General features: G+C 39.4%; 1 pseudogene; it reads left to right on the top strand.

Annotated features, from left to right (window-relative positions):
• Window positions 1–24,687, top strand: part of LOC150042146 (vomeronasal type-2 receptor 116-like) — a 37,891-nt pseudogene extending 13,204 nt beyond the window's left edge.
• The last annotated feature ends 600 nt before the right edge of the window (window positions 24,688–25,287 follow it).

Below are 25,287 nucleotides of genomic sequence, written 5' to 3' on the forward strand. Positions count from 1 at the left end.
CTCTTTTTGCTATTCATCTGAAATTCTCATGTTTGTACGTTAGATAATTTTTACTGATTAGCCAATGGCTATATTTCTTTCTCAATTTTAGAATATGATGTGATACATGTTTTTCACATGATTTATTTGAAGAACATACCTGAATTATTTCTGTTCATAGCCAATTCAGAGATTAAATAATTGCATGGTTCAATGCTACTTGATTTATAATAATCTAGTGATAGTGTTTTAAAAATCTATTTCCTTTTAAAATTTTATTTTATCATTTTTCCAGTCCAGGGGCTTAAACTCAGGGCCTAAGCACTGTTCTTGGGTTTTCTAAAGTCTAGAGCATTACCACTTGAGCCACAGCAGCATCTCTGACTTTTTCTATGTTTGTGCCACTAAGGATTGAAGCCAGGTTTTCGTGCATGCTAGGCAAGCACTCTATCACTAGGCCAAACTTCCAGCCCCTCTCTTTCCATTTATGTGATAATTTTGTCCTGACACAGGGAAGACACAGACTTTGACCTTTTCAAATGACCAAGGAGTAGCTGATATTGGAATTCATTCAGCTTCATTTTAGTTGTGTGTGTGTGTGTGTGTGTGTGTGTGTGTGTGTGTGTGTGTGTGTATGTGATCTTTGTCTCCCTAGAAACAGATAATTCTCTATCTACTATGGTGCTCTCTACTGATCCTCTGCTTCAGCTTTCAAAAAATGAGGCAAAAATCCTAGAACTTACTTTCTTTTACTAAGTTTTTTTTAACATAATTTCTATTGTAATTAATAGAAGGGCTGCATTGTATTCACCAGTGAAAAGGTGCATTACTTCACAAACATTGATACCCTTTCTCATGTCATGGTCTCCATGTCCTTTCCCAAGCTCCACCCCACATCTTGTTTTCTCCATTTCCATATCCTATTTCAAATAAACAAATAGGCATATATACAGTATATCAGATAACAGAAAAATACAGTACCAATATGAGATAACCAATGGACAGCAAAAGAGATGAGAGATAACACAGTACATTAAGGACAACAATCACTCATTATATGGCTTTTAATACTACATCCTGGAGGTCCTTTCATTAGGCTCATACTGTAAGTCCTTATGTATCTAGTTTTTGCTCTATTGTATATCTCTGCTAGGAGAGCCCAAGGTTTCTACTGATTATGAAAAATAAGGGAAACCTTTGAACCTATGTTCCTTTGAGTCTGGCTTACTTCTCTTAATATGATTTTTTCTAAGTCTTTCCATTTCCTTAAAAATGGGGTGATTTCTTTATTTCTAACAGCAGCATAGAATTCCATTGTGTATAAATACCACATCTTGTTGATCCACTCATCTACTGAGGGGCATCTGGTTTGGTTCCCTATGTTTGCTATGGTAAATAATGCTACAGTGAACATTGTTGTACTAGTGGATTTAGTATGCACTTATTTCTGTATGACTGGGTATATTCCAAGAAGTGGAATTGCTGGTTCATAGGGGAGCTCTGTGTGTAGTCATTTCAGGAACTGCCATACTGCTTTCCATACTGGTTGAATGAGTTTGTACTCACACCAGCAGTGTAGTAGTGATCCCTCCTGTCCATATCCCCATCAGCAACTGTTGTTACTAGATTTCTTAATCCTTGCCATTCTAACTGGAGTGAGGTGGAATCTTAGATTTGTTTTGATTTGCATTTCTTTTATGGCCAGATATGTTGAGCATTTCTTCATGTGTCTATAGGCCATTATTATTTCTTTTTCAGAGAAGACTCTCTTTATGTCTTTGGCCCATGTTTTAATGGGATGTTTGTTACTTTGGAGATTAGTTTTGGAGTCATTCAATTTTTTGAGCTCTTGATATAGTTTAGATATGAGGTGTTTCTCAGTTGTATGGTGAGTGAAGATCTTCGCCCATTTTTAGGCTTTCCATTTAACTTGCTAGCTATGTCCTTTGCCCTTCAGAAGCTCTGCAGTTTAATGTAGTCCCATTTATCCAGACATTCTCTGATTCGTTGTGTTTCTGGGTCAAAATTCAGAAAGTTTTGGCCTATGCCATGGAGACCTACTGTACCTCCTATTACTTCTTTTTTTTAATTGTAATTAGTAAAAGGGTTACATGATATTTGCCAGATAGAAGGTGCATTAATTCACATACATTGATACCCTTTTACATGTCTTGGTACCCGTTTCCCTCCCCCCCACACCCCCCACCCATCTTGGTTTTCCCCCGTTCCATATCAAATTTCAAATATCCAAATACAAATAAGTTCAATATATCAGATAACAAAGTGAGATACTATGCCAATATGAGATAACCAAGGGACAGCAAAGGAGATGAGAGACAACATAGTACATTAAGGACAACATTCATTCATTATATGTCTTTTGTTTCACTATCCTGGAGGTCCTTTCAATTAGCTTCACATTATATGTCCTTATGTATCAAGAGTTTGCTCTATTGCAAATCTCTGCTAGTAGAGCCCAAGGTTTCTACTGATTATGACGAATGAGGAAAACCATTGAGCCTAAGTTCCTTTGAGTCTGGCTTACTTCACTTAATATGATTTTTTCTAAGTCTTTCCATTTCCTAACAAATGGGGCAATGTCATTCTTTCTGACAGCAGCATAGAATTCCATTGTGTACAAATACCACAACTTGTTGATCCACTCATCAACTGAGGGACATCTAGGTTGGTTCCATATCTTTGCTATGGTGAATAGTGCTGCAATGAACATTGTTGTGCTAGTGGGTTTAGTATGTCCTTGTTTCTGGGTGGTTGGGTAAATGCCAAGTAGTGGAATTGCTGGGTCATAGGGGAGTTCTATGTTTAGCCTTTTGAGGCACTGCCACACTGCTTTCCATAGTGGTTGAACGAGTTTGCACTCCCACCAACAGTGTAGTCGTGATCCCTCCTGGCCACATCCCCTCCAGCATCTGTTGTCATTCGTTTCCTGATCTTGGACATTCTAGCTGGAGTGAGGTGGAATCTTAGAGTTGTTTTGATTTGCATTTCTTTTATGACCAGAGATGTTGAGCATTTCTTCATGTGTCTATAGGCCATTTTTGTTTCTTCTTCAGAGAAGACTCTCTTTAACTCTTTGGCCCATTTTTTAATGAGATGGTTGTTACTTTGGAGGTTAGTTTTGGAGTGATTCAATTTTGTGAGTTGTTGATATATTTTAGATATGAGGCCTTTGTCCGTTGTTCCGTTGGTGAAGATCTTCTCCCACTCTGTAGGCTTCCTGATTAGTTTATAAGCTATGTCCTTTGCCATACAAAAGCTCTGCAGTTTAATGCAGTCCAACTTATCCAGCCTTTCTCTGATTTGTTGTGATTCTTGGTCTTTATTAAGAAAGTGTCGCCCTGTGCCAAGGAGGCCTAGTGTATCTCCTATACCTTCCTGTAGAGTTTTCAGTGTGTCAGCTTTTACCTCCAGGTCTTTGATCCATTTGGAGTTAATTCTGGTGCAAGGTGACAAAGAAGGATCCAGGTTTAGTTTTCTGCAGGTGCTTAACCAGTTCTGCCAGCACAACTTGTTGAAGAGGCTGTCTTTCCTCCATTCTATTTTTTTGGCTCCCTTGTCGAAGATTAGGTGGCCATAGGTCTGTGGTTTAATATCTCGGTCCTCAGTTCTATTCCATTGGTCTTCAGGCTTGTTCCTGTGCCAGTACCAAGCTGTTTTGAGAATTATAGCTCTGTAATAGAGTCTAAAGTTTGCAATTGAAATTCCTCCAGGGCTGTTCGTTGTGCTAAGAAGTGTTTTTGCTATACGGGGTCTTTTATTATTCCATATGAAATTTTGGATTGCCTCTTCTATTTCTTTAAAGAATGACATTGGGATGCTGATGGGTATTGCATTGAATTTGTAGATAGCTCTTGGCAAGATTGTCATTTTCACAATGTTCATTCTTGGGAGTAGAGTCTATAGGATTCTTTAAATACAGAATCATGTCATCTGCAAAGAGGGATAGTTTTATTTCCTCTTTCCCTACTTGGATCCCCTTTATGCTTGCTTCTTGCCTTATTGCACGGGCTAGGAATTCTAGTACTATGTTAAAGAGTAGTGGAGAGAGTGGGCATCCTTGTCTCTTTCCAGATTTTAGAGGGAATGGCTTTAGATTTTCACCATTAAGTGTAATACTAGCAGTAGGTTTCTCATACACAGCCTTTATTCCATTGACGAATGTTCCATGGATACCTAGTTTCTCCAGAGCTTTTAACATAAAGGGGTGTTGATCTTGTCAAATGCCTTTTCCGCGTCTATTGAGACAATCATGTGATTTTTGTCCTTGCTCCTGTTGATGTGTTGAATTATATTAATTGATTTGCATATGTTGAACCAGCTTTGCCTCCCTGTGAAGAATCCAGTTTGATCATAGTGTATAATTTTTTTGATGAGTTGTTGTAGATGGTTGGCCAGTATTTTGTTGAGAAGTTTTGCATCGATGTTCATCAAAGATATAGGTCTATAGTTCTCTTTCTTTGATGAATCTCTGTCTGGTTTGGGGATGAGGGTTATACTGGCTTCATAGAATGAGTTTGATAAGGAACCTTCATTTTCAATTTCGTTGAAGAGCTTGAGGAGTATTGGTGTGAGCTCTGCTTTGAAGACCTTATAGAATTCAGCTGTGAATCAATCTGGCCTTGGGCTTTTCTTAGGTGGAAGTTCTCTAATTGCCATTTCTGTTTCAGAGCTTGAAATAGGCCTGTTGAGTTGGTGTAGTTCTTCTTGGTTCAGTGTGGGTATGTTAATATTGGCTAGGAATTCATCCATTTCATCTAGATTCTCAAATTTGTTGGCATAAAGGTTTGAGAAGTATTCCCTCATGATATTCTGGATCTTGGTAATTTCTGTCGTGACATTGCCATTTTCATCTGCGATTTTGTTTATTTCGATATGCTCTCTTCTTTTTTTGGTAAGATTTTCTAAGGGCTTGTCAATTTTGTTAATTCTTTCAAAGAACCAACTCCATCTTTTGTTGATTCTTTCTATAGTTTTTTTGGATTCCAAATCATTTAATTCTGCTTTGATTTTAATTATTTGCTTTCTTCTACTGGGATTAGGGTTGGTTTGTTGCTCTTTTTCCAGGAGCTTAGGGTGGGACATTAACTTGTTGGTTTGCAATTTTTCCAACTTGTTGTTGTAGGCACTTAGCGCTATAAATTTTCCTCTGAGTACTGCTTTTGCTGTGTCCCAAAGGAGTTGGTATTTTGTGTGCTCCTTACTGTTAAATTTCATAAACTGTTGGATTTCTGTTCTGATCTCTTCGATGACCCATTGGTGATTCAACAATGTGTTGTTCAGTCTCCATGAGTTACAGGGTTTCCGTTGGTGGAGATGTGTGTTCAGTTCCAGTTTGATGCCTTTGTGGTCTGAGAGTGTGCATGGAATAATTTCAGTGTTTCTGAATCTGTCCAGGTTTGTTTTATGGCCTAAGATGTGATCTATTTTGGAAAATGTTCCATGTGCTGCTGAGAAAAACGTATATTGTGTTGTTGCTGGGTGGAATATTCTGCAGATGTCTGTTAGATCTAGTTGGTCTATATAGTTGTTCAGTTCTAAGGTTTCTCTGTTGAGTTTTTGCCTTGTTGATCTGTCCATAGGTGAAAGTGGTGTGTTAAAGTCACCGACAATCACTGTATTTCGATCTATGTATGGTTTCAGTGTAAGTAAAGTTTGCTTGATGAAGTTCGGAGCTCCGGGATTGGGTGTGTAAATATTTAGGATCATTATGTCTTCCTGGAGGATAGATCCCTTTAGTAGTATGTAGTAACCTTCTTTGTCTTTTCTTACTAATTTTGGTTTGAAGTCTATTTTATCTGATATGAGGATGGCAACTCCAGCCTGTTTATGGGGGCCGTTAGCTTGATAGAGTTTATTCCAACCTCTCACTTTCAAAAGATGCTTGTTTTTTGGGGTAAGATGTGTCTCTTGAAGACAGCAGAATGATGGCTCTTGCTTTTTGATCCAACTAGACAGCCTATGCCGTTTAATTGGAGAGTTGAGTCCATTGATATTGAGAGTTAGGATTGAGAGATATTTATTAGGTCCTACCATTTTTAAAAGCTTTTATTTGGGCCTGTGTCTTGACAGTTCTTGTGGTCCTTCCATGGTATGCTGTTTAGGTGCCATTTCTTTGGCTATATTGCCTTTATGTTGGTTTTCTATGTATAGAACATCTTTCAGAATTCTCTGTAGTGTTGGTTTTGTTGCGACATATTGTTGCAGCTTTTCCCTGGAATGGAATGTTTTTATTGTTCCCTCAGTTATGAATGAGAGCTTAGCTGGGTACAGTATTCTTGGTTGGTAGTTATTTGACTTAAGGGCATGACATATATGCTTCCAGTCACTTCTTGCTTGCATGGTCTCTGCTGAGGAATCTGGGGTTATTCTGATTGGTTTTCCTTTCTAGGTTACTGAACCCTTTTCCCTGGCTGCCTTTAGGATCCTTTTTTTGGTTTCTACTGATCCAGTTCGGATTACGATGTGGCGGTGGGATGTTCTTTTCTGGTCAGGTCTGTTTGGGGTTCTAAAAGCTTCTTGTATCTGGATGGGTCTGCCCTTCTGGATATTTGGGAAATTCTCTGAGATGATTCCTTGAAGTATATTTCCAATACCATTGACCTGTTTCTCCAGACCTTCCTCAATACCAATTAGCCTTAAATTAGGCTTCCTAAGTGTATCTTTGACCTCCTGAAGCGCTCTCTCATTTTTCCTAGATTTGGATTGACTCATTTTCTGTTCTTTCTCTATAATAACTAAATTATCTTCATCCCCGGAAATTCTCTCCTCTGCATTGTCTAACCTGCTATCAAAGCTATCTACTTTATTTTTCATCTCCCTTGCTACTAATTGCTCATTTTTGATGCCTTGCATCTCTTCTTTTAGATCATGTATGGATTTCTTTAGCTCCTTGATCTCCATTTGAGTGGTTAGCTCAGTAGCTTTATTTTCTTTGAACATTTGCTGGAGTTCGGTCACCTTTTTATTTGTGGACTCTATGAATTCATCCATCATTCTTTGAACAGCCTTTATTATGGCCTCCTTTATGGCTTCTTCTTTTTTACTTATCACCTTGTTTATGGTTTCCTCTTGTTCAGCTATGGTTTCCTCCCTTATCTTTTTCTTTATATTTTCACATTTTTCATTAATCATGTTTATCAATTGCATTTGTACAGCACTTGGAAGACTGTCCTCTAGGTTTGCCAGTGACTGTTCCATTGGCTGTTTACATTGGGTGGGGGAGGTGGGAGGTGTTGTTTCTTGATTTGACATTTTTCTTGAGTTTCTTGTTCTGCCCATTTGAAAATGGGAACAAGATTAATACTAAACACAATTATAGTTTTTCAGATATGTCCAACCTAGACCTCTGTAGCTGGCAGACTCTAGATGTTCACAAGTTTTGATTGGTGTTATCACTCTTTCCTTTTGTGCAGTTACCGACTAGTCTAATAATTCACTGATAAGCGATTTATATCCAAAACAATCAGCCTCTCAATCCAATCTCTATTGTCTTTAAGTCCCTCTGAGCCTAGAGAATGATTAAACACCTAGATACACAATGTTGCTCAACAGCCATCAAGTGTAGATCCATGCAGTATAAGGGTTGAAAAAGGAGCAGAGGTCCAGCGATAGAGAAATAGAATGAGAGAGGTCAGGGGGTAAGTAGGTAGAATATTTGAGTACAATGTTTGGAAAGTATTAGAATAAAACTTATGTGTTGCTGCACGACTAGCTCTTAGCCCAACCAGTGGCCTCACAGTGGACCATGAGATGGATCTGCGAGCTTCAGTCTGAGCGTGGTTGGCGGACATTTTCCTGTGCTGATTCCATGGTAGGCCCCAAGCCAAGGGTGTGGGGATTGAGAGTTTCAGGAGCTCTCAGTAGGACCAGCAGGAGGCCCCTCTGTTCCCAGGGGTGGGGCCCAGCTGGGGACGTGGGCTCCAAGGGCGGAGCTGTGCCTTTTTGGTTCTCAGGAGGGGAGCTTGGCTGCTGGTCGGCCCTTCAGATCCCTGCTGTGTTTCCACTGCTTTGTCAGAGTCTGTGACTGTGGGGGGGGCCCTCGGTGGTGTCTTGCTCAGGATTCCCAGCTGGAGGATGCCCCGCTCAAGAATTGAGGGGGGGCAGATGCTGGCTCCTATTTACCCGCACCCCCTACCCACTGTTGTAAGGCAGGGTCCCAAAGCGCTCCACTCTCCAGATCCAGTGGCCTGGGTGAGGAGCCTGGTGGGCGGGTGGGAGCTGGGACAGTTCCGCCTCCCCTGGTGGGGTGGTGATTCTTCTGGTCTGCCTGCTTGTCAGTCTCCAGTCAGAGGGCTGGGGGTTGAGCCCGTTGGGTGGGTGGGAGTTGGGGCAGCCCCGCCTCCCTTGGTGGGGTGCTGGGTCTTATGGGTAGCCCGCCTGTCAATCTCCAGTCAATGGCCTGAGGGAGGGGGCTGTTGAGGAGAGGGACAGGATTCTAAATTCCTTGCCCCCCTGCTCCCGCCAGTCTTTCTCGGGCAGGGTGTTGGGGTCTGAGTTAAGTTCTATTGCTTGGCACCCGCTCTTCTTTCCCGATGTGTTTGGGGATGCGCTGTATTACTCACGCCTCTGCGTCCCTCTGTGGGAGCTCCTCGGTGGTGGGGAGTCTTTCACTCCCCTCGGGTCTCCGCTGCCGCCTGTGTTCTGCGTCAGGGTTCCGCTGCTTGCTGTTCTGGTTCCGTGTCTGGGTTCTGCTGCTTCCGCCGTTCACTGGCCCGGTTCTGTGCTGGTTTTTGCAGCCGTTGGGCTCCCAGCCTGGTGCCCTCCACTTCCGCCACTTTTCGTGGGTTAGAGACGGTGCCCGCCCCCGCTTTCCCCGCGTGGAGCCGGTGCCTGCGCAAGCTGCTGTTCGCGGCTTGGTCAGGTGCCAGCAGCCGCTTTCTGCAGATTTCCGTGGCCGTGGCTTTGGGCAAGAGGTGGGGGAGGGGTCCTCGCGTTCCGAATTCTTTGAGAAAGTTGGATGTGAGCGTTATCTGGATTTCTTTTCCGGTTTGAGTCCTTCTCCATTGCTTTTTGAGTTTGTTGTTGTGGATTTCTTTAGATAGTTGGCTCATGGGACTCCCTGGTTCTCTCTTTTTGTCAGAGAAAGCTAGGTAATGTCCCTATTGTCTCGGCGCCATCTTCCTTTACCTCCTATTACTTCTTGTCAAGTTTTCAGTGTATCTGCTTTTACCTCAAGGTCTTTGATCCTTTTTAAATTAATCCTGGTGCAAGGTGACAAAGAACAATCCAACTTTAGTTTTCTACAGGTTCATAACCAGTTCTGGCAGCACCACTTGTTGAAGAGGCTATCATTCTTTCATTCTATATTTTTGGCACGCTTATCAAAGATTAGGTGGCCATAGGTCTGTGGCATGATATCAAAGTCCAAGTTCTATTCCATTGGTGCAGCTCTTGTGCCAGTATCAAGCTGTTTCGGTTACTATAGGTCTGTAATACGGTCTAAAGTTTGGTACTGATATACTTCCAGTGCTGTTGTTTCTACTAAGAATTGTTTTGGCTATATGGGTCTTTTATTATTCCATATGAAATTTTGGATTGCCACTTCTATTTCCTTAAAGAATGACATTGGGGTATTCATGAGTATGCATTGAATTTGTAGATAGCCCTTGGCGAGATTGTCATTTTCATGATGTTAGTTCTTCCAATCCAGGAGCATGGGAGGTTTTTCAATTTCCTCAGCTCTGCGTTAATTTCCTATTTCAGGGTTTTAAATTTTTCATCAAAAGGTCCTTTACATACTTAGGTAAGTTAATTCCTAGGTACGTAATTTTCTTTGAGGCTATTGCCAAAGTAGTTGCTTTTCTGATTGTTGCCTCATTCCTCTCATTGTTGGCATGGAGGAAGGCAGTTGATTTTTGAGAGTTAATTTTATGCCCTGCTACCTTGCCAAAGTTTTGAATCACCTCAAACAGCTTGGGAATGCTGTATATATGGTTCTTTAAATACAGAATCATTTCATCTGCAAAGAGGGAATATTTCACTTTCTCTTTCCTATTTGGATCCCTTTTATGCTTGCTTCTTGCCTTATTGAATTGGATAAGAATTCTAATACTATGTTTAAGAGAAGTTGAGAGACTGGCCATCCTTGCCTTTTTCCTGATTTTAGAGGAAATGTATTTAGCTTTGCCCCATTAAGTATTATGGTAGCTGTGGGTTTGTGGTACCCTGTCTGTATTATGCTGAGCAATGTTCCATGGATTCCTAGTTTCTCCAGAAATTTTAGTATAAAGGGGTATTGGATCTTGTCTCAAACCAACAGTTTTATATTATACCTTAACAACTTGGATAAAGAGCAACAAACCGATCCAAATATCAGTAGAAGGAACCAAATTATTAAAAATCATTGCAAAATTAAAGGAATTACAGACAAAACACATAGAAAGAATAAACAAGGGGGGAAGGAAGATGGTGCCGAGACAATAGGGACGCTGCCTAGCTTTCTCTGACAAAAAGAGAGAACCAGGGAGTCCCATGAGCCAACTACCTAAAGAAATCCACAACAACAAACTCAAAAGGCAACGGAGAAGGACTCAAACTGGAAAAGAAATCCAGATAAAGGTCACATCCAACTTTCTCAAAGAATTCGGAATGCAAGGAACCCTCCCCCACCTCTCGCCCAAGCCGCCGAAAGCCGTGACAAGCGGCAGCTGGTGTCTGACCAAGCCACGAAAAGCGGCTTGAGCGGACACGGGGTCCACGCGGGGAAAGCGGGGGCGGGCACTGGCTCTAATCCACGAAAAGTGGCGGCAGTGGAGGGCACCAGGCTGGGATCCCAAGGGCTGCAGAAATCAGCACAGATCCGGGCCAGCGAACGGCGGAAGCAGCGGAACCCAGACTCGGAACCAGAACAGCAAGCAGCAGAACCCAGAAGCAGAACACAGGTGATGCAAAACTTCTCAACAAAATACTGGCCAACCGTCTACAACAACTCATCAAAAAAATTATACACTATGATCAAACTGGATTCATCACAGGGAGGCAAAGCTGGTTCAACATACGCAAATCAATTAATATAAGTCAACACATCAACAGGAGCAAGGACAAAAATCACATGATTGTCTCAATAGACACGGAAAAGGCATTTGACAAGATCAACACCCCTTTATGTTAAAAGCTCTGGAGAAACTAGGAATCCATGGAACATTCCTCAATATAATAAAGGCTGTGTATGAGAAACCTACTACTAGTATCACACTTAATGGTGAAAATCTAAAGCCATTCCCTCTAAAATCAGGAACGAGACAAGGATGCCCACTCTCTCCACTACTCTTTAACATAGTACTAGAATTCCTAGCCCGTGCAATAAGGCAAGAAGCAAGCATAAAGGGGATCCAAGTAGGGAAAGAGGAAATAAAACTATCCCTCTTTGCAGATGACATGATTCTGTATTTAAAGAATCCTATAGACTCTACTCCCAAGCTCCTTGAGCTGATTCAAAGCTTTGGAAGAGTAGCAGGCTATAAAATCAACCCTCAAAAATCAACTGCCTTCCTTTATGCCAACAGTGAGAGGAACGAGGCAATAATCAGGAAAGAAACTCCTTTCACAATAGCCTCCAAGAAAATAAAGTACCTAGGAATTAGCTTAACTAAGAATGTAAAGGACCTTTTTGACGAAAACTTTAAAACCCTAAAAAAGGAAATTAAAGCAGAACTAAGGAAATGGAAAAACCTCCCATGCTCCTGGATTGGAAGAATCAACATTGTGAAAATTCCAATCTTGCCAAGAGCTATCTACAAATTCAATGCAATACCCATCAACATCCCAATGTCATTCTTTAAAGAAATAGAAGAGGCAATCCAAAATTTCATATGGAATAATAAAAGACCCCGTATAGCAAAAACACTTCTTAGCAGAAAGAACAGCGATGGAGGAATTTCAATTGCAAACTTTAGACTCTATTACAGAGCTATAATTCTCAAAACAGCTTGGTACTGGCACAGGAACAGGCCTGAAGACCAATGGAAGAGAATTGAGGACCCAGATATTAAACCACAGACCTATGGCCACCTAATCTTTGACAAGGGAGCCAAAAAAATAGAATGGAAGAAAGAGAGCCTCTTCAACAAGTTGTGCTGGCAGAACTGGTTAAGCACCTGCAGAAAACTAAAGCTGGATCCTTCTTTGTCACCTTGCACTAGAATTAACTCCAAATGGATCAAAGACCTGGAGGTAAAAGCTGACACACTGAAAACTCTACAGGAAGGAATAGGAGATACACTAGGCCTCCTTGGCACAGGTCGAAACTTTCTTAATAAGGACCAAGAATCACAACAAATCAGAGAAAGGCTGGATAAGTGGGACTGCATTAAACTGCAGAGCTTTTGTATGGCAAAGGACATAGCTAGTAAACTAATCAGGAAGCCTACAGAGTGGGAGAAGTTCTTCTCCAACCAAACAACGGACAAAGGCCTCATATCTAAAATATATCAACAACTCACAAAATTGAATCACTCCAAAACTAACCTCCAAAGTAACAACCATCTCATTAAAAAATGGGCCAAAGAGTTAAAGAGAGTCTTCTCTGAAGAAGAAACAAAAATGGCCTATAGACACATGAAGAAATGCTCAACATCTCTGGTCATAAAAGAAATGCAAATCAAAACAACTCTAAGATTCCACCTCACTCCAGTTAGAATGGCCAGGATCAGGAAAACGAATGACAACAGATGCTGGAGGGGATGTGGCCAGGAGGGATCACGACTACACTGTTGGTGGGAGTGCAAACTCGTTCAACCACTATGGAAAGCAGTGTGGCAGTGCCTCAAAAGGCTAAACATAGAACTCCCCTATGACCCAGCAATTCCACTACTTGGCATTTACCCAACCACCCAGAAACAAGGACATACTAAACCCACTAGCACAACAATGTTCATTGCAGCACTATTCACCATAGCAAAGATATGGAACCAACCTAGATGTCCCTCAGTTGATGAGTGGATCAACAAGTTGTGGTATTTGTACACAATGGAATTCTATGCTGCTGTCAGAAAGAATGACATCGCCCCATTTGTTAGGAAATGGAAAGACTTAGAAAAAATCATATTAAGTGAAGTAAGCCAGACTCAAAGGAACTTAGGCTCAATGGTTTCCCTCATTCGTCATAATCAGTAGAAACCTTGGGCTCTACTAGCAGAGATTTGCGATAGAGCAAAATCTTGATACATAAGGACATATAATGTGAAGCTAATTGAAAGGACCTCCAGGATAGTGAAACAAAAGCCATATAATGAATGAATGTTGTCCTTAATGTACTATGTTGTCTCTCATCTCCTTTGCTGCCTCTTGGTTATCTCATATTGGTATAGTATCTCACTTTGTTATCTGATATATTGAACTTATTTGTATTTGGATATTTGAAATTTGATATGGAACGGGGGAAAACCAAGATGGGTGGGGGGTGTGGGGGGAGGGAAACGGCTACCAAGACATGTGAAAGAGTGTCAATGTATGTGAATTAATGCACCTTGTATCTGGCAAATATCATGTAGCCCTTTTACTAATTAAAATAAATAAATAAAGCAAAAAAAAAGAATAAACAAAAGAAGGAATTGTTTCTTTGAAATGTGAACAAAATTGACAGACCATAAGGAAATACCTCCCCCCACCCAATTTGGCAGCATACCAAAATAAACAGAATGATGGAAAAAGAATGGAAAATCATAAAGAAATAACCAAGATACATACCCTCATATGGGAATATTTTCCACACCTTTATGCCAACAAATTTAAGCATCTAGAACAAATGGATGAATTTTTATGCAATATTGACATACCCCAACTCAACCAAGAAGTCCTAAACCAACTATACAGACATACTTAGAGTGTTGAAATAGAAATGGCAATAGGAGACCTCCCATCCAAGAAAAGACCAGGCCCTATGGATTCATAGCTGAATTCTATAAGGCCTTCAAATTCGAGCTCACACCAATATTCCTCAAGCTGTTCAATGAAATTGAAAGAGAAAACTTTTTACCAAACTCCTTTTATGAAGCCAGCATAACCCTCATCCCAAAACCAAACAGGGACTCGTCAAAGAAAGACAACTATAGACCTATGTCTTTGATGAATGTTGATGCAGAACTTCTCAACAAAATACTGGCCAACTATCTTCAACAACTAATCAAAAAATTATGCACTATGATCAAACAGGATTCATCAGAATAGTGCAAAACTGGTTCCATACACAAGAGTCAGTAAATATAATTCACATCATCAGGAGCAAGTAAAAGAATCACCTGATTATCTACATAGATTCAGAAAAGCTATTTAATAAGATACAACATGCCTTCATGCTAAAAACTCTGGAGAAACTGGGAATCCATGGAGCATTCTTCAGTATAATAATGGATGTGTATGACATACACACAGCTAGCATTATACTTAATGGCAAAAAAACTAAAGCCCATTCTCTCCATTCATCTTTAATGTACTATTAGAATTCCTAGCTAGAGCAATAAGGCAAGATGCAAATATAAAGTGAATCCAAATAGTAAAAGAGGAAGTGAAACTTTCTTCTTTGCAGATGACATGATTCTATATTTAAAGAATCCTGTACATTTCACTCACAAGTTGCTTGAGCTGATTTGAAACTTGAGCAGGTAGCAGTGTATAAAATTAACCCTCAAAAATCAACTGCTTTCTTATTTGCCAACAATGAGAGAGAGGCAGAAAATCAGAAAAGCAGCTCCGTTTGCAATAACCCCAAAGAAAATAAAGCACTTAGAAATTAATGTAATTAAGAATTTAAAGGACTTTATGATGAACACTTTAAAACAACTGAAAAAGGAAATTAAAGCAGAATTGAAGAAGTGGGAAAACCTGCAATGTTCTGGGATTGGAAGAATTAACATCATGAAAATGGCAATCCTGCCAAGGACTATCTACAAAGTCAATGCAATACCCATCAGTATTCCAATGTCATTCTTTACAGAAATAGAAGAGGCAATTCAAAATTTCATATGGACTATTAAATTACCCTGTATATACTGTTATAATATTTCACCTTGTTATCTGATATATTTTATATATGCTTAATTGGTTATTTGAAATTGGATAGGGAAGGGGGAAAATCAAGACGAGTGGGGGGGATGGACATGGTGACCATGACATGAGAAAGGGTATCAACATTTATGAAGAAATTCTCCTTCTATCTGGTGAAAATAATGTAACCCTTCTATTAATTACCATAAAAATATATGGAAAAAAGACCCTGTATAGCACAAACAATCCTTAGCAGAAAGAACAGCCATGGAGGAATATGAATATCAATCTTTAGACTCTATTATTAAGCTATAGTAAGCAAAACAGATTGGTATTGGGATATGAATAGGACTGAGGACTAATTTTATAGAACTGAAGACCCAGAAGGCAACCCCACCTAATCTTTGTTAAAGGAGCCAAAAAATAGAATGCAAAAAAGACAGCCTCTTCAACAAGGGGTGCTGGCAGAATTGGTTAAGCACACACAGAAAATTAATGTTGGATCATTCTATGTCACCCTGTGTCCGGATTAATCCCAGATGGATAAAAGTCCTTGAGGTAAATCAGATCCTCTGAAAACTTTACAAGAAGTAATAGGAGAGACAATAGGTCTCCTTGACACAGGTCAAACTTTCTTTATAATGACCTAGAAGTACAACAATCTAGCATCCTAACATCAGGTCACTTTCCTATGTGCTGGTTCTCTTTATAATTTAATAGGTTTTAATTTTTGTCAGCAGAAATTCAAACATATATGGAATACTTTACATTTGGAGATCTGCTACATGAAATGTTTATCCTCCAGAATCTTCATGGAAACACCGTTAAGTGATTTAACTTAATTTTGTTTCCTCTTAAAAATGTACTTAATGTTTAACTATATTCTGAAATGGAGTTGAATCATGTTGACCAAAGTGATGTAAATATTCATCTTCAGTGTCCTGTTTCACACATTTTAATGTGTCCAATTAAAACAAAGGAACACGGTTAACTATTTTGTTTTGGTAGATATGATCCCTTCCTTAGTTATTTAATAAATACCATTAGATAGTTGGATCAATGATAAATAGATATGGATATGTAATAATATGTAAAGATTTTATGTATACATTCCAATTAAAAATCTTCTAATTATGGAAAACAGAATTCCCTCCTTAGATCTTATAGTGTGACTATCTGGAGTTCAGTATAATGTCCAAGTGTATATTTATTTTCTTTTACCATCTACTGTGTTTACTTATAGATTTATATACATATTTTAGATAGCAAAAAATGAAGGAAACAATGCAACCAATATATCTGTGGGTCTGGCTTACTTCATATAATATTTTTCCACATCTTTCCATTTCCTTCTGAATGGTGCAGAATCTTATGGAAGTAGAGAATTTCAATATCTCCTTTCTTGATCCTTTAGTCCTTTGTGGGACTTTATTCTGAGTCCTGGAAGCAATGCTAGCTGCTGAGAAATTCTTAGCCACCATGTTGACTTCAGCTCTATATGCCCCCCATCTGTGCACACCAAAACTAAAAAATGTGCTGATTATTTCCTCACAGACCTTTTTTTCTCTATGAACACACTTCACACCTGGGAACCTGTAACCAGGCATCCCAGGATACCATAAGTTTTGAATGATCCTTGTTTTTCTAGTACCCATATATTAAAGAGCTAAAACTTAAAGCATTACAATGTGGATAACAAAAAAAAGAAAACTTTTGTTTAGGCAGTAACTTCCTGATTAAAACTTCAAAGAGCTCACAAAATAAAAGCAAGAATTGAAAAATGGATTACATCAGACTCTTCAGCATAAGTAAACAATATGTGGTATCAGGAACATCATTGTTTCCTTAGGCAATAGTAAATGGATGCATGTGTGGAGGCATCTGTATGTCGACTTCTTATTGAAACCTGCTTGAATCAACTACCAACGTTCTGTAGCTGTTTTGGGCAATGTGTGTGCGAATTGACCATCTGGGTATGATGCACTAATATCTTTGGTTGACATCTCACTAGCGTACAATTTTTTCTACCCATTTCACTGCATACCTAAAATGGCATACTCTGATGCAATCCAGCTGAATCATCCAAAATGGCTTTCATGCAAATAGTTTCTGGACACAGACATTAACGAAACATATCAAAGATACCCTCCTCCATGGGAGTCAGTCTCTGGTGTCTTGGAGGAAATCATAGCACCTGGGATAGTGAAGGAGAATGTGCAAACATGTTTTCCAACTCGTGTTTTTCTCCTGCATTCAAGTCCACAAATGCAGAGCCCCAGGGAAGTTGATTACTCATTCTTTCTGGGAATTCACTGTAGGCTTACACATCTACTTCTACAGCATACATCTCTGTCAATAAAAAGACACATATGTACATATACAGAGATTTATGAATACACATACCTGACCCAGTGGACCCCACTTCCAGGCAGAATTTCAGCTGGGCAGATGCTTTAGAGATGTACCATTTGATTCCCATACTCATTCTTCTTCAGCTTCCTCTCTCTGTCAGTTTCTTGGCTGGCACTAGCTGCTTTTCTACAATGAAGCAGCAAACACACATGGATGGAGATGAGATGATTGATGGGTTTTTTGCTCTCTACGCTTTGGGAACAGATCACAGAAACAGTGATTATTCTGGAGATGAACAGTACAATCCATAAGTAACTCAACATTTCATTTCCATTTGCGGATTAGTTTTGAGGATGGGCATGGCTGATGGACTTCTATGTTCACACATGAATGCTCTCTGTATCCTCTACCATTACCTCCAATCCCTATGCAAGAGAAACACCTTCGTTTCATTATTTTATCTTGAATCTACCTTTAAGTGATTTTCTGCCTGTTTGTAGAAGAGGACTCTCAGTTTCCTTTTGTGTATCATCTTTCCAGGACAGTAAGCACTTCATAATTTTTACTTGTTTTATCTCCTTTTTGTTTTTGTAGAAACTCCTCTTTTTTTCTTTTTTCTTGATACTGCATTTTCAAACCATCTCCTTTACTGTTTTAATTTAGATTTTATTATAAAGTTGAAATATAGAGAGGTTAAATTTATGTAAGTCAAGTAATGAGTGCCTTTTTTGGAAGTGTCACTCTTCTCTCATTTTCTCCCACTCTTTGACCTCCTAACTCCACTCCACTCCCCACATCAAACTGTAAAGTTCACTTCGAATACAGTGTCTCATATCACTGAGTTGGCTCATCCTTTGACCTACTCTTTCTGCTTGATTATTTCATTCCTTTTACTAACTTGAAGATTGTTATTTCTAGTTCTTTGAGATTCTGTGTAAATTCTTCAGTTCAGTGTCTGTTCCCTTACTTTGTTTTATTTTTACTTTAAGTTTTTAAAATTTTATTGTACATGATGAACAGAGTATTTGCATAATTCAGATTATGAGTATATTTCTTGTTGATCAGTGTAAATCCTTCCTTTATTTTCTGTTTTAAACATTCAGACTTGTCTCCATGCCAAGTTGTACAGTATGTTTCCACCATACTATGTAATGTCTGCTGAATTGGTTCACGCTTTGTCCTGCCCTTTCTGTGTTTCACATTCTCTTCCCCAAATCAGACCATCTTATATGCAAGATAAAGTAGAGAATAAAAACGATGATGAAATTGAATAAACCAAAGAAAAAAGATAGAAAAAAACAGAAAAAAAGAGGAAAAAAGAACAGCAAATAGTACTATAAAAATTCTCTAGTTCCTTGAGATCTAGTGCAGATTCGTTAGCCCAGTATCTGTCTGCTTGATTTAATAAAAGGTTACAGTTTCCTGTTATTCTTCCCACCCCCTTTTATATACATATGATTTTCAATTTCATTTTTTCCGATGATAAATTTACTTGATGAAATTTGTCTTGAAAAACAATTCACTATCATAAATTATTTATTTAATTAAGTTGAACAGTTTTCGTATTATTATTTTACTATTTAATTATGGTTCACAGTGATTAAGTTAACTTTCATATTATGTGAGTCTTTCCTCATTAATTTCTGGCTTTCTTACCGTATGTCTGCATGTGTGCTCAATACACTTTCAGTGTTACTTTTTAAAATCTGGCTGACTTTGTGTCCCATACGATAATTTCTCCTAGTGAATGCTCAGTATGTTGATGAGCCAAGTTTTATCCAGATGTTGAACAAAATATTCTGTAAGTCTGTATGAGGCTATCCTGATCAAGTGTGAAATTAAACTCTGATTCTTCCCTGTTAATTTTGTCTGGATGATCCCTCCATAAAAATCTTCAGCTAGTATTGTATTGAGGACTATTTCAAAGTCTGATTAACATAGTTCAGTGGTTGGATAGTGTGTAAGTAAATACACATTTCCCAACTGCAATTTCATCTTGTACATTTAATCCTTTCATTACATTACAATTGTGTCACTTTTTTCACTTTAATTCAAGTCTATTGAATGTGAAATGTTAAGATACGGCAGCTTTCTTTTAGATTTCATTTGCATGGACTACCCTTTCTTATACTCACTGAGGGGTGTTGACATCAAGGTATCCTTTGACCTTGTGTTTTGCTACATTTAGCCATTTTAACTCTTTTTTGGCCATCAGGGCTTGAATTCTGGGTCTGGACATTGACACTGAGTTCTTCAACTCATGGCAACCACCCTACCCTTGAGCAACACTGCCCCTTCCAATTTTCTAGCAGTTAATTAGAGATGAGTCTCACAGACTTTTAGTTCCTGGGCTGGCTTTGAACTTTGATCCTTAGATCTCAGGCCCAGGACAGTTAGGATGACAGGTGTGAGCCACGGCAACCATCCTACCCTTGAGCAACACTGCCCCTTCCAGTTTTCTAGCAGTTAATTAGAGATGAGTCTCACAGACTTTTTAGTTCCTGGGCTGGCTTTGAACTTTGATCCTTAGATCTCAGGCCCAGGACAGTTAGGATGACAGGTGTGAGCCACCACACCTGGCAATTCTAATTTTTATTGGTTGAATTTCTGGCATTTCCATTCACAGTCGAGGTTGACAGATCACATCGCAACACAGCTAATATGTTACTTGTTCTCTGCATTAACTGAAGCTTCTTCCACATTATTTAAAAATTTTTAATTAATAGAAGGGTTACATTATATTCGTCAGATAGAAGGTGCATTACTTCACAAAAATTGATACCCTTCTAATGCTTTTGTCCCCCTTTCCCTCCAGCCTCACCCTCCCCTCAACTTTTTTCTCCCTTCCCCATCCTATTTCAAATAAACAAATGCAATATACCGGATAACAAGGTAAGATACAGTAACAATATTTGATAACCAAGGGACAACAAAAGAGATGAGAAATAACTTAGGACATTGAGAACAACTGTATCACGTCATATGGTTCTTTTTTCTATGTCCTGAATATCTTTCATTTAGCCTCATCCTTTGTGGCCTTATGTATGTAGGTTTTGCCCTATGGTAAACCTCTGCTAAGAGTTCAAGGTTTATATTAATTATGAAAAATGATGGAAACCATTGACCCTATGCTCTTCTCACTCTGAATTACTTCACTTAATATTACTTTTCCTAAGTCTTTCTGTTTCCTTTATATCATTTTTCTCATGGCAGCATAGAATTCCACTGTTAATAAATACCACATCTTGATGACCCAATAATCTACTGAGGGGCATTTAGTTTTGTTCCATAGATTTGCTGTGGAAAATAGTCTTGCAATGAGCATCATTGTGCTAGTGCATTTAGTATATCCTTGTTTCCGGACCATTTGGTAATGCCAAGTAGTGGAATCGCTGGGTCATAGCGGAGCTCTATGTGAAGTCTTTTGAGAAACCACCATACTGCTTTCCATAGTGTTTGAATGAATTTGCACTGCCAACATTAGTATAGTAGTGATCCTTCCTGGCCACATTCCCACCAGCATTGGTTATTATATTTCTTGATCCTGGCCATTCTAACTGGAGTGAGATGGAATCTTAGAGTTGTTTTGATTTGCAATTCTTTTATGGCCAGAAACATTGAGCATTTCTTCATGTGTCTATAGGCCACTCTTATTTCTTCTTCAGAGAATACTCTAAATCTTTGGCCCATCTTTTTTTATTTCTTTTGTTTTTCTTTGCCAGTCCTGGGCTTGAGCTCAGGGCCTGAGCACTGTCCTTGGACTTTGTCATGGCTATTGATCTACCACGTGAGCCTTAGCACGACTTCCAGATTTTTTCTATGTATGTGGTACCAAGGAATCGAACCCGGGACTTCATCCATGCTAGGCAAGCACTTTAACCACTAGGCCAAACTCCCGGCCCCATCTTTTAATAGGATGGTTGTTTGGAGATTAGTTTTGGAGTGATTCAATTTGTTGAGCTTTTGATATATTTTAGATATTAGGCCTTTGTTTTTTGAAGATCTCCTATTCTGTAGGCTTTCACCCTTAAAATTTATAGCTGGTTGGATACAAGCAATATACTGCTGCAATAACTTCTACTTAGGTAGGTGAGCTACAAATACTATAATTGGAAGGCAGTCCAACAAAGACCTTTTGTGAGACTTAAATTCATTTAATCAGCAGGAACGAAGGGTTGGGGCTAGTGACTCATGCCTATCTACTGATGAAGCCGACGTCCTCACATCTAAGATTATGGTTCTGTTTGAAGTTTAACCTGTCAGAAAATTGTTTGAGATTCTCATCTCAATTGGCCACCAAAATCTTCAGTAGAACTGTGGGTCAAGTGGTAGAGTGCTACCCTTATGGGAAAAAAAAGTCCGGGACCGGGAATTTGTCATAGTGGTAGATTTGCTTGCCTAGCATGTATGAACACCTGGGTTCAATTCCTCGGTACCACATACACACAAAAATCTTGAAGTGATGCTTTGGTCCAAAGAAAGTGCCTAGGCCCTTAGTTCATGCCTCAGGACTGGAACCTGAGATCAAACCCCAGGACCAGTATGAAAAAAGTAGACATTAACACTGATTGTTTAGAATAGCAATGATATAGAATAGCACCATAAAATATAATTCCCATATTTCTTAGCAAGTTTTTAACACTTTTTCAAAGTAACACAGGAATCACTTCATGTGGTTGAAGTGTTTACTTTGCTACATTGTGTGGAGGCTTCATTCAGTGGTTAGTTGGTCTACTATTTTAAGCATCTTCAAGGAATCCTTGAATGAGAAGATTCTCACTTCATGGCCACTAGAAAGTAAGATGAAATTATGCCTTGGCCTAGTGGTAGAGTGCTAGTGGTAGCTCACGTGCTAGAACACTAGCATTGAGAAAGTTCAACGAAAGTGCCCAGACCCTGAATTCAAGTCCCATGACCGGCAATAAAAAAGAAATAATATGCTTAATGGAACATTATGTTAAAATAATATATTTTTGAGTATTATGTAAAATTTTGAGCAGTTACTGACACATATCTGATTTTCTTCAGCCTACTCACTCTGTCTGCAGTGACAGCTGTGGTCCTGGATTCAGAAAATCTCCTCAGTAGGGAAAGGCTGCCTGTTGCTTTGATGGCACACCTTGCCCAGACAATGAGATTGCTAATGGAACAGGTAAGCTCATGTCTTAGGGGGAAATTCATACTGTCTCCTATTATCCTCATCCATGCAAGTCAATACAAATGCAGAATTGCAGACTGAAATTATTCCTCCTTCACTTAGTAATTTAATTGTGACAGTGATTGCTACTTCTCTTCAGGGGAAAAAAAGACATGAGCTGTGATTTACATGTAGGATTTTTTCTGGTCTGTTGTATGTATGTTTACTCAACTACTCAGTAAGTAACGTTAACTTCCATCACATTACATGCAAAGAATTTTTAAGAACAAGATCTATATCTTCAATATTACCTTTGAACAAAGAAAACACAGATTTTGCACATCATTACATCCTATTACTTAGAAATCTTGGGGCAGGAGAGCAAGTATTCTGGGTTGGGTTGATTTAAGGATCAGGCACGGCGTTGGAAGTTTAGCCTAATGGTAGAGTTCTTGCCTAGCATGCACAAAGACCCAGGTTCAATTCCTTGGTACCACATACATAGAAATGCCTGAACTGGTGCTGTGGCTCAAATGGTAGAGCGCCAGCCTTGAGGAAAGCCCAAAGACAGTGCTCAGGCCCTGAGTTCAGACCCCAGGACTGAAAAAAAATAACAAAAAGAATCAGAATCAGGCACAAGTATTGTGCATAGCATGACTTTATATCTTCAAAGACTGATTTGATTATCTGTTCCTGTACAGATGAATAGAAGAGACAAACATAACAACTGAAAAGAAAAACCAGAGTGTGCTACAGAGACATACAGGAACATTCAAGGTTTACTCCACAAATGTTTCTTTTTTGCCAGTACTGGCCTTTGAACTCACGGACTGGGTAGTGTCCTTGATTTTCACAAGGCTAGCTTTCTAACACGTAGCCACAGCACCACTTCTATCTTTTTCCGTGTATGTGGCCCTAAGGAATCAAACCCAGAGCTTCATGCATATTTGGCAGGCACTATACCACTAGCAACATTCCTGGCCCCAATATATAAAATTTTGAATGAGGTTTGGACTTGTGTACATAAGTCTGAGAGTTATGTCAGTATGAAGAAGAAATGAAATAATTTGTTGGGTATTAAAAATGGCAATAAATAATATGAACAATCATCATTGGCCGTAAAGAGTTTCACTGAGACTAAAATATGAGGATGTAAGAATTCCTGTAAGAACATGAAGAATGCATAAAAGTAATACTGAGAATATCTGGTAATATTTATTTTATATTACTAAATTTTCACATGTCATAATGTTTGCTTTTTAAGTACTGAAAAGGGAGTAATGGGAATTTGATTTTCTTATGAGATTTGGAACAGTGTGTGAAATGCCAACACAGTATGCCAACACAGAGAGCAATCAGTGCTTCCTAAGAGCTGCAAGTTTCCTGGCTTATGGAGAACCCTTGGGGGTGGCCTTGGCTTGCATGGCTCTTTATCTGCACTCACAGCAGTTGTTCTTGGGGTGTTTCTGAAATATAAGACACTGCCATTGTCAAGGCTAATAACCAGGCTCTCAGCTACAACCTGCTCAGCTCCCTCATCTTCTGCTTTCTCTGATCCTTGCTCTTTATTGGCCATCCCAACACAGTCACCTGCATTCTATGGGAAACCACATTTGGAATTGTGTTCACTGTAGCTGTTTCTGCTGTCTTGGCCAAAACTGTAAGTGTAGTTCTGGTCTTCAAGTCACTCTTCCATCAAGAAGGATGAGGTGGCTATTGGTATCAGGGGCTCCTAACTTCATCATTCCCATCTGCACTCTGATCCAGGTGACTCTCTATGGAATTTGGCTGGGAACCTCTCCTCCCCTCATTGACACAGATGCATACTCTGAACAATGTCACCTCATCGTGTTATGTAGCAAGGGCTCCCTCACTTCTTTCTTTTGTGTCTTGGGATACCTGGGCTCCCTGGCCTTGGCCAGCTTCACTGGGGCTTTCTTTGCCAGGAACCTGCCTAACACCTTCAATGAAGCCAAGTTCCTGACCTTCAGAAAGCTGTTGTTGTGCAGTGTCTGGCTCACTTTCCTGCCTATTTACCACAGTGCCACAGGGAAAGTCATGGTGGCTGTAGAGGTCTTCTCTATCTTGGCCTCCAGTACTGGGCTTCTGGGCTGAATCTTTGTCCCCAAGTGCACATCATTTTGTTAAGGCCAGATAGATATTCTCTGCATGGCTTCTGGGATAGAAGACATCCTCAAACAAATAGGCACTCTTAAGCTGAAATTTAAATATTTGACCAAATATACTCATTTGTGTTCTTGGAATCACTTCAACATATGAGTGACATTCATTTCTCTAGTAATGGTACAGTCACAAGTAGTAGCCAGAACCAGGTAAATTTGAGTTTAATTCTGAATTTTTTGGTTCTTTCTATTTGCTCTTTATTTAACCTTCCATCTCCTTTCATCTTCACTATTATATTTTGTGTGTGTGTGTGTGTTTGTGTATATGTGTGTGTATGTGTGCGTATGTGTGTTTATGTGTGTGTGTGTGTGTGCATGTATGTGTATGTCTGTGTGTACATATATAATAGGGCTTGAACTCGGCCTGGCCACTGTCCCCGAACTCTACAGCTCTAGGATACCACATTCCCCTTAAGACAAGTCCCACTTCCCATTTTCTAGAGGTTAATTGGAGGTAAGAGTCTCAGGTCCTTTTGTTCCCGGGCTTCTCTGAAGCTTGATCCTCAGATCTCAGCCTCCTGAGTAGCTAGGATTATAGGCCTAAGCCACCATAACCAGCTTCACTATTATATTTTCACTTCTGACTTGTTTTCTTATATTGCTTTATTAATAACTTGTCTAAAATTTCTTATT

This window comes from Megascapheus bottae, chromosome 37 (genome assembly GCF_031878675.1).
Source record: "Megascapheus bottae isolate mThoBot1 chromosome 37, mThoBot2.hap1, whole genome shotgun sequence".
Taxonomy (NCBI): Eukaryota; Metazoa; Chordata; class Mammalia; order Rodentia; family Geomyidae; genus Megascapheus; species Megascapheus bottae.